Source organism: Drosophila suzukii, chromosome X (assembly GCF_043229965.1).
Source record: "Drosophila suzukii chromosome X, CBGP_Dsuzu_IsoJpt1.0, whole genome shotgun sequence".
Classification (NCBI taxonomy): domain Eukaryota; kingdom Metazoa; phylum Arthropoda; class Insecta; order Diptera; family Drosophilidae; genus Drosophila; species Drosophila suzukii.
In genome coordinates this window covers 24,056,207-24,061,328 of record NC_092084.1, presented here as the reverse complement: position 1 = coordinate 24,061,328, position 5,122 = coordinate 24,056,207, and positions in this window count along the sequence as shown.

Genomic DNA, 5,122 nt, shown 5'->3' with positions numbered 1-5,122 from the left:
GAGATACATTAAATTAAAAATTCATCTTTAATCAAAAATTATTGTTGGCATGCCCAAGACAAAGTAGCGACGTCGATTCGGGGGTATATATACCATATACACGGATATTTTTTTGGGGGAGTTGGACGATGTCCTAAGCGCTGGGCAAACATAGTTGACAATATATCAAAGTTTCTGGCATCTTTGGGGGAGTGGGAGTGAAGGCGGCCTTATGGTAATTGCTCTGGTTGGGGGATTGGATTTTGAGTCCTGGATAAGATAATTCAGCAACAGAAAGTACAGTGCGGTCAAAAATATAATGGAAAATATTTGTCGAAGAATTTGTATGATTTAAACTATACAAAAAATATTTAGGCAGTAATAATCATATTTATACCATTCAATTCCAAGTCAAGTAAAGTAAAGTAAACCAATAAAGCTCCTATAAATCCAACCCATATCACTTTCTTATTTTATCAATATTCCGAAAATCAGATAATCTGCGTCACAAAGATTACCTGGCCAACAACTTGACTGATTGTTTAACCAGCCAAAACCTCAACCAACAATTTCAACTTAATTAAATGCGTCTTTAATACTTTTGGCTTGATGGCAAACAGAGAAGGGAAAGGGGCAAATCCCGCCTTCGTCGCACATTTACATTAATGTTCATATGTGTTTGTTTGGCCAAGAAAAAAGGAGCCGGCAAACTTTCCAGTTTGAAGGGGTTGGGACGTGCGTCTGGGCCAAAAATAAAGTTGATTAAAATTTGAAAGATTTTTGACAGTTATTATGCGCCGCCGGGTGGATAAACTGAAACTGAAGCGAGCAAACTTGTGCGAAGTGTCAATATTGAAAGTTAAGCTCGCTGTCTTTCCAGCTCTTTCTATTTAATTTTACTTTGGCATAAACCAGTTGGGAATTATAGGCAAGTTTCGCATATGCAGAGATCAAGTCATAAATTAATCGGATTTGTATATTCCAGCGTGTGTGAAATAAACTGATTGGTTGGGGTCACCTTTATACATATTCAACATTATCTTAAAAACTTACTCATGAAAGGGGTCACTAAAATCAATGGAACATGTTAAAAAAAACTGTTAACAAATATGCTGACTTTTAGATAGTTAAACCACAAACTTTTAGAGGTATTCCACTTCAAACTCAGAGTCCGAATAGTAAAGTTATATGATCTAGAAGAAAATGTTGGGTCACCTTTATGTCAGTTATTGGAAACACAGAAGTATTTAGCATAAAAATCGTACGAAACTAACTATACATATTAATATTTTTTTGAGATTTTTAGAGATATGATATTATACTTAAGATATGCTAAGTGGAAGTCAAGTTTTGGGTCACCTTTTACTGGTTATTTTTAAATAATATCTGAATAAAATTGAGTAACTCTAAAAAAGCATAGTGTACTTAAGATTTTAGAGTGTTATGGTATATAATGTTAAAATGGATCTCCAACCAGATAAAGAAACGCCAAGTTTTGGGTCACCTTTCGTCAACCTATAGAAAACCTAGAAATGCAGGGTAATTTTCTCTGTGCTCTGGACTGTACTTGATCGCTTTGAGGCCATAAAAACCGCACACGGCCAACTGCAGATGAAGTAGCTGGGCTCAATATAAAATTACATTTTATAGCAGCCACCAGGGGGACGGAGTGGGCGGCGAATGGGGCGGCAAGGACATTCAAACTAATAAGGCTGGTTCAATTTAATGAGCAGACGTCGCAACTTTCCGCTACGTTGGCCGCGTTAAACTAATCAACGCAGTGCCACCCACTTTTAGTTCTACCCCACGGCAACAGTTGTTTGTTTGTCTGCTCAATTGCTTGTTAACATTTTGCGCAATTTGGCCAAAAAGGTGGGGTGGCCTAAACTACCTGCAAACATGGAAAAAACCAGAAACCAATTGAGCGCGAGTGTATGGTATGTGTGTGTTTGTGGGGGCGGTGGGCGGTGGGCGGAGGACAGTGGCCTGTAGAAAGTCATAAAATTTTATAGTTCCGAGGGGCGGGGCGGGTTGGCCAAATAGGAATCGGCCGTGTGTTATGACTGTGAACTAATCGCCGCAGCGTTTTCGGTTCGCCTTGGGCCAGTTAATGAAATGGCCATGGCCCAACTGAATTGGGGGTACCAATTTTGGGGGGCGCGAGTGGCTGGGATGACCTGGCCCGGGGTCACTGGGCAATTAAGGGCCATCCGGCTCTCTGGACATAAAGATGTCTTCAAGATGTTCGACCAGAGGTCGCAGAAGTCCAGCTCCAGCCACCCCAAAGACATTGTAATTACCTTGTCTTTAATTCGGAACCGAAAATAGTTTTTGAGCGGCAAGAAAGTGGCAAGTTTAACCTTTTAAAGTTCTGTAAAGGGTTTCATTAAGTAAAAAATCAATGGTATATAAGTTCTTACTGAACTTATTATTATTTTCTAAGAACAGAATACAACAGCTAGTGGCTAACAGTCCTTTAGCTCACCCAATAAATTAAATTTAATGCATGGTACAAATGGAGTACAATGGAGTATCTCACCAAATAACCGACTGATATTTATTATATTCCAAAAAAATATCCTCCCATTACCAAATCGTCCATACCGCGACCATTCATAAATGGTTGCCCATCAATAATTTCCTGATTGATTCAGATTGATGGCGCACTTTGATCCCGAAAGCTCAATGGACAGCCTAATTGGGACCCAAACCCAGACAAAACCGTCGGAAATCCAAACAATTCCACTCGTATTACATTACACACAATCAAATGAAATCAAATCACACAAATCAGGCCAAATCGCTGTCGCAATTTGCCGTTGGCAAACATCGGACCCAAGTCGTCTCTATATGCATATATAGGGCTATAAACATGGGCCAACAACCCCGAGCACACACGGAGATCTGACAAATCTCGGGCATAAAGCATAACTCACGCTTATGATTTTTAAGGGCACATCAAAGACCCCGGGCCGAACCCCTTTCTTATTTGGTATCTTTTGGATACCCCGAAGAACACTATAACCAATAAACATTGTTGCAGGATGGCTTGTTTTTGCAGCTAATAAAATCATAAAAAATAAGCAAATAGCCAGGCATAAGTGGCCAGAGGGTTAAGGTCCAGGGGGGGGGGTTAAGGTCTGGGATGGCAATGACAAGTGGATTTTTTATCACTAACCTCGGTAAGAAGGCGCCGGCCTCGATAGCCCAAGGAAAATGGATGTATGGATGAATGGCTTTCTCTCTTTTTGTTTCGGTTTCCAGGGAAGGGGGATGGATTTGGGGATTGGCATGCACTGAGGGAAAATTATACTTTGTAATATATTGGGCATAGCATTTTGGGATCTTCTTAAAACCAAGATATCACTATGATATGATATGATATTTAGATTATCTTTTCTTTGATGTATACTTTGGATTTTAAATGAGTGATAATGATATATCTTCGAAAAATATATTTTAATTATATTAAATTTTTTATATTTTCATAGATTTTAAAAGAGTTTAAGTTATGATGATATTAAGAAGAACATTTTGTGTGTCATTGGGTTTTTTTTCCACGTGTATTAAAATGGGGTTGTGGGTGTAACTTTGCCGAATGGCACCACAATGCATGCAAATTGTAACAAGGATAATGGCAAACTCTCAAAAGACCACCGCAAACAAGACGGCAGGACGACTATGACGACAAAGTAGAGCGCGGCAACCCCAAAAAAAGAAGAAAAATATACCCGAAAAAATGAGACGCACACGCTTTAGTGCCACTTGACAAATTGGTCAAGTGATTTTGCACAAAAAATGGACCGAGACATGCGGGTACCAAGGGGGATCTGAAGGGGAGGCTATAGGCCATGTGGATAAAATTGAGAGGGGGTCAGCAGGTCAAGCGATAAAGGAAACTCGTGGCGGGGGTGGAAAACAAGACTTCCGGATCGAAAATGGGACAGAAAATATGTTATATTGTAATATTATACTGATAACTCAGTTAATATTTAATTTCTGATCTTAACTTAAGGATCTTATAGAAATAGAGGTTTGTAACTTAACCAATATTATAATATTATATAAAGAAAATGATATCAAACTAAATTCCAACATTCAACCACTTAAATTGACATAAGCTTGGCCCAATTTCCAACAACTCCCCTTCGATAAATTGCAACTCTTTGGTCGTTTTTTATTGCCGCCCCATCGCGAGGGTTTCCGGGGATTCCGGGGATTGTGAATTTTGGATTGCGGATGCGAATGTTAAGCTCATCAAATCGAGCGATTGACAAATTGCTTGTCTACGTGTGTGTTCCTCGGTTTCTTGCCATCGTAATGCGATTCTTCCTGGTTTGTTCGTGTGTGGACTACTGACAACTCTATGTAGAAAGTACGAAAAAACCCGCTGAGAGGGTGGAACATCCCCTTCCCCCCATCCATACCATATATACTATATATGGCAAGCCCGAACCCGTATTGTTGCCAATTCTCTGGGATGTTCGGCAGAATGTATTGCTTGTAATTGTCTGTTTGATGGACCAAACAATTTTGATTGAATTCAATTACAACGCCAACCCCTTTCGGCAATTTTTTTTTATTTTTCATTGGGGTGATGCCGCTTGTTTGCAATTTCACTGGCTTTTTCGTTGTTGGTTTTAGTGATTTGCAATAATTTCGATGCCCGCCTTGGCTCATATGTGAAATATGCCGTTGTCATGGTTTGTTTACTCAGTGCGGATGTCCTTCGGCTAACCCCAGGCCCCTTATCCTTAACCCACTCAAAAGGAACCCAGTCAATCACTGGAAAAAGCAGGAAATATCTTTTTCCTATTTTTATTTAAGTTTACACAATTTTAAAATTACATTTCTGTTAAAATAATAAGTTAGTGTTTTTTTTTGTATAGTTAAAGTATTTCTATACGAAAAAGGTTCTCTTTTTTATGTTTCAAGGTCTCTAGATTATTTAAAGCTATAAAAACTTACCAAAAATCTAAATAGTCTTGATTAAGTCTCTACTTAATTAAAAAAAATTTTTTTTTACCTATAAAAACATCCCAAAAATCAAAATAAGCTCCCCTGACTCTCCAATTAATTCATCATATATGTCTTTCAAATATTTCTCCCAGTGCACCCACTCTGCAGCCCGCATGTGCTTCCT